The 13,993-nt window shown below is 38.9% G+C and overlaps 1 protein-coding gene and 1 pseudogene across 3 annotated transcripts in view; both read left to right on the top strand.

Moving 5' to 3' along the window:
• Positions 1-13,993, top strand: part of HPSE2 (heparanase 2 (inactive)) — a 670,247-nt gene that overhangs the window by 394,733 nt on the left and 261,521 nt on the right. The gene's annotated exons all lie outside the window — the stretch shown is intronic.
• Positions 43-5,346, top strand: LOC124507276 (ATP synthase subunit O, mitochondrial-like; annotated as a pseudogene).

The raw sequence follows: 13,993 nt of genomic DNA, 5'->3' as shown, positions 1-13,993 counted from the left end.
AAAATTTAATCCCAGGAATATAGCCCTGGTTCCCGTTGATACATGCTAGCTAATTCTCTCAACTCCTGGACTGTGGAGTATCTTAATTTCCTTAACTGGGTAGTGCTGGGCTTCAGTCCAGGCATCAGCCTTTCAGCCAGGAGAGAAGATGGGGTATTTCTGAGGAGGAAAACTGCTGTCTTAAAGGGAAAGTCTTCTGCACTGTTCTGCAACACAGAGCAAGTGCAACCTCTTACTGGCGAAGAGGGGACCACCTTGTAAGCTCTGGGGCCTCAGGGGCATATTCAGCTCCAACATCTGGGCATCAATCCATATATCCCTAACCCATATTTCAGGGTACTGCATTTTTCCATTCTGAGTCCTGATGTGATAACAGACCTATCTCGATTAAGCATTCAAATGTCTCTGTGAAGCCCTGTGAGGATCTGACCTTCAGTTTTCTATTTAGCTTTGTCTGCTCTTCTACCACAGGATATAAGCATGCCTTTATAAACAAAGGTGCCTCTTGTCTCATGTCATCACCAGTGAAATCTTTAACACCCACATACCACATTCAGGATGGTATTCTTCTTTCCTACAAGGTGGTGAGTGAGCCAGTCCCAATTCCCCATCTTACTTGGACCTTTCTCATTCTCATTTGCAGTAGTTTGAGTATGTCAAGAAGCAGACACAAAGACAGGATTATATATGCCAGGGATTGGAAGCATGGGTAGTTTTAAAAGGGGAAGAGAGCCTTGATGTCTGTGGAGAGAGGAAAGAAAGAATAGGGCATACAGAGTCTTAGACTATAGCACAGTTCCAAAAAAAATGATTCTGTCATGCTGATGGGAAATCCTCAAGCCAAATTTGTTTGTAGGAGTCCTGCAACTTGCTGGAATGGGCACACTTTAGTACCTTTGATCACCATGTTTAGTCACTGTCTGGGAAAAACAGCTCATGGGAAATAGAGGCTCAGCATGAACACAGTTGTCAATGCAGAAGGGCAGCAGCTGGAGCAGATAATTGGTTATACTCCATGTAGAAGGATTTCTGAGTGGCATATTTCATGGCACACACATACACACTCACACAGAGTCATTGCTTAAGATCAGTGAATCTTCATGTTCAATACTAGCAGATGAAATTGTCTGAGGAGCTGTATCCAGAGAAAGAGGATCCGGGCATCTCCAATTCAAATTCAAAATATACAAACACACACATATATTGTACACATAGGAATCAGACTCTACCATACCATTATTATTACAATTTTTTTAATTAAAATGGGTTTGTACAACCTTTCCTGGCCTGTCTAAAAAATGACCCCCATTTGTGGTTTTGTTTCTGTGTGAATATATATGCCAGATTTCCCACAGCTGACTGATAAATGAGTCTTTGGAACACAATAAAATTATAAACTGACAACTCCTGTAGCCATGAGAGGCGCATTTGGGCTTCCCCTAGGCACATGAGATATAGATCACCGAGTGTGTGCACTATCACTCTTTCAGTGGCCTTGGCAAAGCAATTTGTCTATCCATGCCATTTCTGGACAAAGATTCTTAGCAACAACGTTCCACTTTTACATCCAAAAGAAAACTAATGCAATATAAAAGTGTGGCTTTTGTATGTGACCAACATGACTAGTGCATATGTTTCTGTCTCATTATTCTATTCCATGTTGATAATCTGCTGGTTGTATCCAAGTCTATCCACAGCCTATAAATTCCTTGAAAGCAAGGACCATGTCTCATCATTGATTACACTCAATACCCAAGTGACTAAATCAGTGCCAACAAGTATTTAGTGACCTTTTCCATTAACCCTCTCCCTCCTTCTCTGGATCAGTTCTTTATTGTTCCCCATTAGAATCACAATATTTGGAGAGATGCCCCATATCTCTGTATAATCATTTCTTTTCCCTGAATTATTTAGCATCCCCACCCCTCCCTCATGGGAGTGCTGAGTCTGCCCTAGAGCCAAAATGGTTTTAAGTCAAGTAAGAAGTGTTGTACTTCTTACTGCCATATAGTAAGATTTACCACTGGCTCAATGGGACCTTTGCCAAAAAACTGGTTAGTGTGTCATCATGGCATCTTAAGAAATATCTTCCTAAGAAAATATTTTTTCATGACTAAAGAAGCCAATTTTCATAATGTCCCTAACCAGAATCATAACTGCCACCTCCACCTCCACCCCACCAGAGCACGCCATATTTAGAGGTTTCAAGACACATATATGGAAGTAAGATTTTTTTTTTATGGTTACTGACATGTTATGGAAGAGGTTGGACTGTGGATATTAATGCGATGGTATGATTTCTTGGGAATTCTTCCCAGTCTTTCAGTGATATACATTTTTTTCAATTCAAATATGCTTTATAATTTTCAAGAAAATTGATATCTGTTTTCTTGTTTGAAATTTAAAATAGGCTTGGGAAGTAGGCAAGACAGATATTAGTATTTACACTTGAAAAATAAGGAATCTGAAGTACCACAGAGTTAAATGGTGTAACTAAGGAGTAAATTTGTTACCAGTGATTAGAAAACAGAGAGATAAAAATGGACTATAATCTTTAGGAAATAAAATACAGCAAACAATAAATATGTACTGACTACACTCTAGGTGCTGGGCACTGCAGCTAGACTCAAGAACACAAGGACAAGTAAGATCAAGGCCTCCAAGAGTTTAGAATCTATAAAGTGGTCTTAAACTCTTCCAGTAAAAGACCATTTTTCATTAAAACAAATAAAAATCTTTTTATTAGAGGCACCTGGGTGGCTCAGCCAGTTAAGCATCTGACTCTTGATTTTAGCTCAGGTCATGATCTCACGGCCATGGGATCAAGCTTCACTTTGGGTTCTGCAATGAAAATGGAGCCTGCTTGGAATTCTCTCTTCCCCTGTCTCTCTGCCCCTTTCTGGCTAGCATGTATTCTCTCTCTCCCTCTGTCTAAAATTAAAAAAAAAAAACTTTTTATTGTAGTTGTAAATCAACAAGGTTACAAATCAAATAGTGCAGAGTTGCTTATGATGAAAAGCAATAGTCTCCTTCTCCTTACCTTTCTGCTGCCACTTATCTTAGCCCCTCTCCAGAGGCAACCTTTTTCATTAAAATAAGTATGTTAAACCTTTTTTTAGTAATTTTATTAGGAAAAAAACAAACTACACAAAAAGTGTATAGAGAATAATAAAATAAATACCACCTACTCACCAATAACTATCTTTGTTAAGATTGAGAAGTCTTTACATATGGACATATTTGCTTCAGATCTTTATTTTTTCTGAGAGAAAACATCTCATATAGTTAAAGCCACCTGAGTGTTCCTTTCCAATCCCACTGTCCTACATCTCAACACATAGGTAACCACTAAGCACTGAATTTTTAACTTACATTTGTCCACATTTTTATTTTACTTATACTACATACATGATACACATAGATGTATATATATATCTAGCTATATACATGTAGAGAGACATATGCACACGTATATACATAGTATGTTATATAATGCTGCAATGTATTTCCAGTGAATGTATGATGTTATTTTTATATTTTGACAATCTATATCATTCTGCAACTTGCCTTTTTTTACTCTGTTTATGTTTTTGAGATTTCTCTCTCCTAATGCATGTATCTCTAGTTTGTTTTCTTTAAATTACTTATCAGTTCTTACTGATGGACATTTAAGTTGTTTCTTATTTATTGTTACTGCGAACAACATAGCATTCGGTCTTTCCCCATTAAATATGAAATTAGTAGGTGAATTTTATTAAGCCACTCTACTGAGGTTTTAATGACATATAAAAAGCTGTAGATATTTGATATATACAACTTTATGTGTTTAGAGATAAGTATATACCCATGAAACTATCATCACTATTAGTGCCATAATCTTATTTATTATCTCAAAAAGTTTTCTCACCCCCTTGACTTTGGAAAGAGGTGTTGTTTGTTTGTCTTTTAGTGGTAAGAGCACTTAAAATAATATATCCCCTCTTAGCAAAATTTTAAGTATACAGTATTGTTAATCAGTGGCCCTGTATCATACAGTGGATCTCCAGAACTTATTTATTTTGCATAACTGAAACTTTGTACTCTTTGATGAACACTTCCCCATTTATCTCCCCCAACCCCTCACAACCACCATTATACTCTCTGTTTCTGTTTGACTATTTTATTTTTTATTTAAAAAATGTTTTTAATGTTTATCTATTTTTGAGAGAGAGAGAGAGAGAGAGAGAGACAGAGTGTGAGCAGGGGAGGGACAGAAAGAGGAAGACACAAAATCTGAAGCAGGCTCCAGGCTCTGAGCTGTTAGCACAGAGCCCAACACGAACCATGAGATCACGACTCGAGCCGAGGTCCAACGCTTAACTGACTGAGTCACCCAGGTGCCCTTGTTTGACTGTTTTAGATGGCACATATAAGTGAGATCATATAGGCTTTTTCTTTCTATGTCTGGACTATTTCATTTAGCATAATATCCACCAGATTAATCTATTCTAGCAACCTAAATATCCATTAACAGTTAAATGGGTAAAGAAAAGGTGGTACATGGATCTACAGCTGCCCAGAGAAAATGGCCACCCCAGCACTTTCTGGGCTCTCCCTGCAGGTGCCATACTTTAGTACTACTATAGTTAGTATAGTACTATACTATAGTACTATACTATAGTACTATAGTTAGTATATAGTAATATAGTAACTATATAGTAATATAGTATATAGTTAGTATATGCTATAGTACTATACTATAGTACTATAGTTAGTATATAGTACTATAGTACTACTATAGTACATCTGTGGTCAGGCTGTTTGCCAAACTTGTGAGGCAACCGTTTCAGATATATGGTATCGAAGGTCTGTATGCCACCGCTATTTATTCAGCATCTAAACAGAATAAAGTAGATAAGGAATTGTTGAGAGCACAATCTTGAAAGAACCCAAATGACTGCTTCTGTTATGAATCCCTGCATAAAGTGTTCAGTGAAAGTGAAAAGCCTAAATGACATGAAAGCAAAAGAGAGGTTCTATCTCCTCACATCTAACCTGGTCAATTTGCTTGTTGAAAATGGTCACTTGAACACTATCCCTGGAGTCATTTCTGCCTTGTCAACCGTGATGAGCATCCACCCTGGAGAAGTCCCTTGCACAGTTACCACTGCACCTCCTTTAGATGAATCCACTCTATGAATTAAAAACAGTACTGAAGACCTTCCTAAGTAAAGGCCGAAATTGGAAGTTAAGACTGAACTGTCAATCATGGGTGCACTGATTGTCTGTACTGGAGAGAAATATGCTGATACATCTGTGAAAACCAAGATTCAGAAGCTAAGCAGGGCTTTGTGGGAAATTTTCTGAAAGTGTTGATTCTCTGTCAGTGAAAATTCCTATCCTTGGAGCAACAATAAAATGCTTCCTGAACGACAGCAAAAAGAAAATGTGGTGCAAGCATACAATGGAGTATTTTTCAGCCTTACAATGGCAGAATTTCCTTCTTTTTAAAGGCTGAGTAATATTCCATTGTATCTATATGCCACCTTTACTTTATCCATTTAACTATTGATGGATATTTAGGTTTGTTTCCATATCTTGGCTATTGTGCATAATGCTGTAATGAAGGTGAAAGTGCAGATGTCTCTTTGAGACCCAGATTTCAATTCCTTTGGATATGTATCCAAAAGTGAAATTTCTAGATCAAATGGTAATTCTATTTTTTAAAGTTTTTTTTAAAGTTTACTTGTTTATTTTTGAGTGAGAGAGAGCATGAACACACATGTGCCCACAAGTGGGGGAGAGACAGAGAGAGAGAATCCCAAGCAGGCTCTGCACTGTTAGTGTGGAGCCTGATGCAGGGCTTGAACCCATGAACTGTGAGTTTGTGACCTGAGCTGAAATCAAGACTTGGATGTTTAACCAACTGAGCCACCCAGGTGCCCTGGTAATTCTATTTTTAATTTTTAAGGGACCTCCATATTGTTTTCCATAGTGACTGCACTAATTTACATTCCCACCAAAAGTGTACAAGCATTCCCTTTTCTCCACGTCCTCACCAACACTTCTTCTCCTTTGTTTTTTTGACAATGGTATCCTAACAGGTGTGAGATGACAGCTTATTGTCGTTTTGATTTGCATTTCCCTGATGACTAGTGATGTTGTACACATTTTCATATCCCTGTTGGCCATTTGTATGTCTTCTTTGGAGAAATGTGTATTCAGGTCCTTCACCCATTTTTAAATTGAGTTATTTGTGGTTTGTTTCTGTTGAGTTATAACATTGCCAAATATATTTTGGATATTAACCTCTTATATGATATATGGTCTGAAAATATTTTTCCCATTGTAGGTTGGCTTTTCATTTTGTTAATTGTTTTTTTTTTTGTTTTTTGTTTTTTTTTGCTGTGCAGAAGCTTTTTAGTTTGATCTAATCTAATTTGTCTAGTTTTGCTTTTGTTGCCTGTGCTTTTTTGATGCCATATCCAGGAAATCATTGCCCCATCCAATATCTAGAAACATTTCTCCTATGTTTTTTTTCTAAGAGTATTATGGTTTCAGGTTTTACATTTAAGTCTTCAATTCATTTTGAGTTTATTTTTATGTATAGTGTGAAACAAAGGTCCAGTTTTAGTGTTTTTTTTAAATATGAAATTTATTGTCAAATTGGTTTCCATACAACACCCAGTGCTCATCCCAACAGGTGCCCTCCTCAATTTCCATCACCCACCTCCCCTCCCTCCCACCGCCCGTCAACCCTCAGTTTATTCTCAGTTTTTAAGAGTCCCTTATGGTTTTCCTCCTTCCCTCTATGTAACTTTTTTCCCCTTCCCCTCCCCCATGGTCTTCTGTTAAGTTTCTCTGGATGAACATAAGAGTGAAAACATATGGTATCTGTCTTTCTCTGTATGACTTATTTCACTTAGCATAACACTCTCCAGTTCCATCCACATTGCTACAAAAGGCCATATTTCATTCTTTCTCATTGCCAAGTAGTATTCCATTGTATATATAAACCACAATTTCTTTATCCATTCATCAGTTGATGGACATTTAGGCTCTTTCCATAATTTGGCTATTGTTGAAGGTGCTGCTATAAACATTGGGGTACAAGTGCCCCTATGCATCAGTACTCCTGTATCCCTTGGGTAAATTCCTAGCAGTGCTATTGCTGGGTCATAGGGTAGATCTATTTTTAATTTTTTGAGGAAACTCCACACTGTTTTCTCGAACAGCTGCGCCATTTTGCATTCCCACCAACAGTGCAAGAGGGTTCCCATTTCTCCACATCCTCTCCAGCATCTATAGTCTCCTGATTTGTTCATTTTAGCCACTCTGACTGGCGTGAGGTGATATCTGAGTGTGGTTTTGATTTGTATTTCCCTGATGAGGAGCAACGTTGAGCATCTTTTCATGTGCCTGTTGGCCATCTGGATATCTTCTTTAGAGAAATGTCTATTCATGTCATCTGCCCATTTCTTCACTGGATTATTTGTTTTTTGGGTGTGGAGTTTGGTGAGATATTTATAGGTTTTGGATACTAGCCTTTTGTCCTATATGTCATTTGCAAATATCTTTTCCCATTCTGTCGGTTGCCTTTTAGTTTTGTTGATTGTTTCCTTTGCAGTGCAGAAGCTTTTTATCTTCATGAGGTCCCAATAGTTCACTTTTGCTTTTAATTCCCTTGCCTTTGGAGATGTTTCAAGTAAGAAATTACTGCAGCTGAGATCAAAGAGGTTTTTTCCTGCTTTCTCTTCTAGGGTTTTCATGGTTTCCTGCCTCACATTCAGGTCCTTCATCCTTTTTGAGTTTATTTTTGTGAATGGTGTAAGAAAGTGGTCTAGTTTCATTCTTCTGCATGTTGCTGTCCAGTTCTCCCAGCACCATTTGTTAAAGAGACTGTCTTTTTTCCATTGGATATTCTTTCCTGCTTTGTCAAAGATTAGTTGCCCATACTTTTGTGGGTCCAATTCTGGAGTCTGTATCCTATTCCATTGGTCTATGTATCTGTTTTTGTGCCAATACCATGCTGTCTTGATGATTACAGCTTTGTAGTAGAGGCTAAAGTCTGGGATTGTGATGCCCCCCACTTTGGTCTTCTTCAGTATTACTTTGGCTATTCGGGGTCTTTTGTGGTTCCATACAAATTTTAGGATTGCTTGTTCTAGCTTTGAGAAGAATGCCGATGCAATTTTGATTGGGATTGCATTGAATGTGTAGATTGTTTTGGATAGTATTGAGATGTTAACAATATTTGTTCTTCCAATCCATGAGCATGGAATGTTTTTCCATTTCTTTGTATCATCTTCAATTTCCTTCATAAGCTTTCTATAGTTTTCAGCATACAGATCTTGTACATCTTTGGTTAGATTTATTCCTAGGTATGTTATGCTTCTTGGTGCAATTGTGAATGAGATCAATTTCTTTATTTGTCGTTCTGTTGCTTCATTATTTGTTTATAAGAATGCAACTGATTTCTGTGCATTGATTTTGTATCCTGCGACTTTGCTGAATTCATGTGTGAGTTCTAGCAGACTTTTGGTGGAGTCTGTTGGGTTTTCCATGTATAGTATCATGTCATCTGAAAAAAGTAAAAGCTTGACTTCATCTTTGCCAATTTTGATGCCTTTGATTACCTTTTGTTGTCTGATTGCTGATGCTAGAACTTTTCCAACACTATGTTAAACAACAGTGGTGAGAGTGGACATCCCTGATCTCAGGGGGAAACTCTCAGTTTTTCCCCATTGAGAATGATATTAGCTGTGGGCTTTTCATAAATGGCTTTTATGATCTTTAAGTATGTTCCTTCTATCCTGGCTTTCTCGGGGGGTTTTATTAAGAAAGAATGCTGAATTTTGTCAAATTCTTTTTCTGCATTGATTGACAGGATCATATGGTTGTTATCTTTTCTTTTATTCATGTGATGTATCATATTGATTGATTTGCAAATATTGAACCAGCCCTGCAGCCCAGGAATGAATCCCGCTTGATCATGGTGAATAATTCTTTTTGTATGCTGTTGAATTTGATTTGCTAGTATCTTGTTGAGAATTTTGCATCCATATTCATCAGGGACATTGGCCTGTAGTTCTCCTTTTTTGCTGGGTCTCTGTCTGGTTTGGGAATCAAAGTAATGCTGGCTTCACAGAATGAGTCTGGAAGTTTTCCTTCCCTTTCTATTTTTTGGAACAGCTTGAGAAGGATAGGTATTATCTCTGCTTTAAATGCCTGGTAGAATTCCCCAGGGATGCCATCTGGTCCTGGACTCTTATTTGTTGCAAGATTTTTGATAACTGATTAAATTTCTTCACTAGTTATGGGTCTGTTCAAATTTTCTATTTCTTCCTGTTTGAGTTTTGGAGTGTGTGGGTGCTTAGGAATTTTTCTATTTCTTCCAGGTTGTCCAGTTTGTTGTCATATAATTTTTCATAGTGTTCCCTGATAATTGCTTGTATTTCTGAGGGATTGGTTGTAATAATTCCATTTTCACTCATGATTTTATCTATTTGGGTCATCTCCCTTTTCTTTTTTTGAGAAGCCTGGCTAGAGGTTTATCAATTTTATTTTTTCAAGAAACCAACTCTTGGTTTCATTGATCTGCTCTACTATGTTTTTAGATTCTATATTGTTTATTTTTGCTCTGATCTTTATCATTTCTCTTCTTCTGCTGGGTTTGGGGTGTCTTTGCTGTTCTGCTTCTATTTCCTTTAGGTATGATGTTAGATTTTGTATTTGGGATTTTTCTTGTTTCTTGAGATAGGCCTGGATTGCAATGTATTTTCCTCTGAGGACTGCCTTTGCTGCATCCCAAAGCGTTTGGATTGTTGTATTTTCATTTTCATTTGTCTACATATATTTTTAAATTTCTTCTCTAATTGCCTGGTTGATCCATTCATTCTTTAGTAGGTGTTCTTTAACCTCCATGCTTTTGGAGGTTTTCCAGAATTTTTCCTGTGGTTGATCTCAAGTTTCATAGCATTGTGGTTTGAAAGTGTGCATGGTATGATCTCAGTTCTTTTATACTTATTAAGGGCTGTTTTGTGACCCAGTATGTGATCTGTCTTACAGAATGTTCCATGTGCACTTGAGAAGAAGGTATATTCTGTTGCTTTGGGATGCAGAGTTCTAAATATATCTGTCAAGTCTATCTGGTCAAATGTATTATTCAGGGCCTTTGTTTCTTTATTGATTCTGTGTCTGGATGATCTATCCATTTCTGTAAGTGGAGTATTAAAGTCCCCTGCAATTACCACATTCTTATCAATAAGGTTGTTTATGTCTGTGATTGTTTTATATATTTGGGGATCCCATATTCAGTGCATAGACATTTATAATTATTAGCTCTTCCTGATGGATACACCCTGTAATTATTATATAATGCCCTTCTTCATCTCTTGTTACAGGCTTTAATTTAAAGTCTAGTTTATCTGATATAAGTATGGCTACACCAGCTTTCTTTTGACTTCTAGTAGCATGATAGATAGCTCTCCATCCCCTCACTTTCAATCTGAAGGTGTCCTCAGGTCTAAAATGAGTCTCTTGTAGATAGAAAATAGATGGGTCTTGGTTTTTTATCCATTCTGATACCCTCTGTCTTTTGGTTGGAGCATTTAGTCCATTTACATTCAGTGTTATTATTGAAAGATAAGGGTTTAGAGTCATTGTGATATCTGTAGGTTTCATGCTTGTAGTGATGTCTCTGGTACTTTGTGGTCCTTGCAACATTTCACCCACAGAGTCTTCCTTAGGATATCTTGTATGGCTGGTTTAGTGGTGTGAATTCTTTCAGTTTTTGTTTGTTTGGGAAAACCTTTATCTCTCCTTCTATTCTGAATGACAGACTTGCTGGAAAAAGGATTCTTGGCTACATATTTTTTTCTGTTCATACATTGAAGATTTCCTTCCATTCCTTCCTGGCCTGCCAAGTTTCAATAGATAGGTCTGCTACTACCCTTATGTGTCTTCCTTTGTATGTTAGGGCCTGTTTATCCCTAGCTGCTTTCAGAATTCTCTCTTTATCCTTGTATTTTGCCAGTTTCACTATATGACGTGCAGAAGATCAGTTCAAGTTACATCTGAAGGGAGTTCTCTGTACCTCTTGGATTTTAATGCCTGTTTCCTTCCCCAGATCAGGGAAGTTCTCAGCTATGATTTGTTCAAGTACACCTTCAGCCCCTTTCTCTCTCTCTTCTTCTGGAATTCTTATGATACGGATATTGTTCCATTTGATTACATCACTTAGTTCTCTAATTCTCCCCTCATACTCCTGGATTTTTTTATCTCTCTTTTTCTCAGCTTCCTCTTTTTCCATAATTTTATCTTCTAATTCACCTATTCTCTCCTCTGCCTCTTCAATCCATGCTATGGCCACCTCCATTTTCTTTTCTTTTTTTTTTTTTTTCCAACGTTTATTTATTTTTTTGGGGACAGAGAGAGACAGAGCATGAACGGGGGAGGGGCAGAGAGAGAGGGAGACACAGAATCGGAAACAGGCTCCAGGCTCTGAGCCATCAGCCCAGAGCCTGACGCGGGGCTCGAACTCACGGACCGCAAGATCGTGACCTGGCTGAAGTCGGACGCTTAACTGACTGCGCCACCCGGGCGCCCCTTTATTTTCTACCTCATTTATAGCATTTTTAAATTCCTCATGACTATTTTTTAGTCCCTTGATCTCTGTAGCAATGGATTCTCTGCTGTCCTCTATGCTTTTTTCAAGCCCAGCGATTAATCTTATGACTATTATTCTAAATTCTTGTTCCCTTATATTGCTTAAATTGGTTTTGATCATGCGTTAGCTGTCACGACTTCCTGGAGTTTCTTTTGAGAAGAATTCTTCCGTTTCATCATTTAAAAAATTTTTTTTTTCAACGTTTATTTATTTTTGGGACAGAGAGAGACAGAGCATGAACGGGGGAGGGGCAGAGAGAGAGGGAGACACAGAATCGGAAACAGGCTCCAGGCTCTGAGCCATCAGCCCAGAGCCCGACGCGGGGCTCGAACTCACGGACCGCGAGATCGTGACCTGGCTGAAGTCGGACGCTTAACCGACTGCGCCACCCAGGCGCCCCGTTTCGTCATTTTAATTAGTCCCTGTGGTAGCTCCAACCTGCAGGGCACTTCCCCTGTGGTGTCTGGAGAAACTTGTGTTGGTGGGAGGGGCCGCAGTCAGACCAGATGTGGCCCCACCGCTGGGGCCACACCACAGTCAGACTGGTATGTACCTTATCTTCCCCTCTTCCAGGGGCAGGACTCACTGTGGAGTAGTGTGGCCCCTGTCTGGGCTGCTTGAACACTGCCAGGCTTGTGGTGCTGCTTCGATGGGATCTGGCCAAGGGTGTATTAGACAGGGTGGATCCACAAGGTGCACAGGGGTGGGAGGGGTAGGCTTAGCTAGCTTTGCCAGTGGTGATCCCCTGCAGGAGGGGCCCTGCAGCACCGGGAGGGAGGCAGGCCCCTCAGAGGCATGGATCCACAGAAGCACAGCATTGGGCATTTGCCCGGTGCAAGCAAGTTCGGTGACAGGAACTGGTTCCCTTTGGGATTTGGGCTGGTGGATGGGAGAGGGAGATGGCGCTTGCCAGCGCCTTTGTTCCCTGCTGAGCTGAGCTCTGTCTTCCGGGGCTCAACACCTCTCCCTCCCGGTGTCCTCTCACCCTCCTGCTCTCTGAGCAGAGCTGCTGACTTATAACATTCCAGATGTTAAGTGCTGCTGGCTGTCAGAACTCATGGAGTCCGGCCCCTCCACTTTTGCAAGCCAGACTTCAGGGGATCTGCCTTGCCAGGTAGGCTGCCCCTCCACCGCCTGGCTCCCTCCCACCAGTCCGTGTAGCATGCACCGCCTCTCTGCCCTTCCTACCCTCTTCCATGGACCTCTTGTCTGCGCTTGGCTCCCGAGAGCCCATTCTGCTAGTCTTCCCACAGTTTTCCGGGTTATTTAGGCTGATGTGGATGGAGTCTAAGCGATCAGCAGGACGAGGTGAGCCCTGCGTCCTCCTACACTGCTATCTTTGCCCTGTCCAATTTTAATCTTTTGCATATGGATATCCAACTTTCCCCAATATAATTTATTGAATGGACTATCTTTTCCCCACTGCATATTCTTGGCACACTTGTTGAAGATCAGTTGAATATATGTCTATGGTCCTATTTCTGGGCAGTCTTTTCTGTTCTATTGGTCTCTATGTCTGCTTTTATGCCAGTATCATAGTGTTTTGATTACTGTCACTTTGTAATATGTTTTGAAATAGGGAATGTGGTACCTCCAGCTTTGTTCTTTCTCAAAATTGCTTTGGGTATCTGAAGTCTTTTGTGGTTTCAAATTAATTTTAGGATTATTTTTGTATTTCTGTAAAAAGTTCCATTGGGAATGGAGTGGAGATTGCATTGTATCTATAGAACATTTGGTGAAGTATGGATATTTTAACAATATTAATCCTTCTGGTTCAAGAACATAGAATGTCCTTCCATTTATTTGTATCTTTTGACATTTATTTCGTCATTGTTTTGTAGTTTTCAGTGCACAAGTCTTTCACCTGGTTAAATTTATTCCTAAGTATTTTATTGCTTTTAATGCTAGTCTAAATGGAATTGTTTTCTTTATTTTTTTGGACAGATTGTTGTTATTGTATAGAGATGCAAATGAATTTTGTATGTTGATTTTGTATTCTGAGACTTTACTGAATTTGGTTATTAGTTATAAATTTTTTTTTGTAGAGCCCTTACTTAGGATTTCTATGTTTAAGGTCACGCCATTTGTAAACACAGAAAATTTTACTTCTTCCTTTCTAATTTAGATGGCTTTTTTTTTTCTTGCCTAAAAAGGCCCACAGCTAATAATATACTAAGCAATGAAAAGCTGAATAATGAAAAGCTCCAACTTGCTCTAAGAGTTGGAAATTTTTTTGTAGATGCCCTTTATCAAGGAAGAACTCTTCTATTCATAGTTTTCTAAGAGTTTCTAATCATAAACGGAGGTTGAATTTGTTAAATGCTTTATCTTCATCTACTGAAATGA

This window comes from Lynx rufus, unplaced genomic scaffold (genome assembly GCF_022079265.1).
Source record: "Lynx rufus isolate CCGP_SWC_20201006 ecotype Redwood Valley unplaced genomic scaffold, mLynRuf1.p SCAF_11, whole genome shotgun sequence".
Lineage (NCBI taxonomy): Eukaryota > Metazoa > Chordata > Mammalia > Carnivora > Felidae > Lynx > Lynx rufus.
This window is presented reverse-complemented; position numbering and strand designations above follow the sequence as displayed.